Source organism: Alligator sinensis, unplaced genomic scaffold (genome assembly GCF_000455745.1).
Source record: "Alligator sinensis unplaced genomic scaffold, ASM45574v1 scaffold1283_1, whole genome shotgun sequence".
Lineage (NCBI taxonomy): Eukaryota > Metazoa > Chordata > Crocodylia > Alligatoridae > Alligator > Alligator sinensis.
The window spans coordinates 10,896-11,134 of NW_005842091.1; positions in this window are offsets into that span (position 1 = coordinate 10,896).

The window sequence follows — 239 nt, forward strand, 5'->3', positions numbered from 1 at the left end:
GCCACCCCAGGGGCCTTGTGAGCAGCCCCACACACAGGAGGCCATTTTGCCCCTTTGAGGCTTCACATCCCGCCCTTAAAGCACAATATCTCCTCTGGGAGGACTCTAGGTAAGCTGGGGTCAGCGAGACGCGGCTAGAGGGGCTCTGCCAGCTGTGGCGCTCTGTATCCCGCCTGTCACTGGTTCCCGGCTGGGCGGTGCCGCTCTAGGCAGCGTGTCTATGATGAGACCGCGGACGG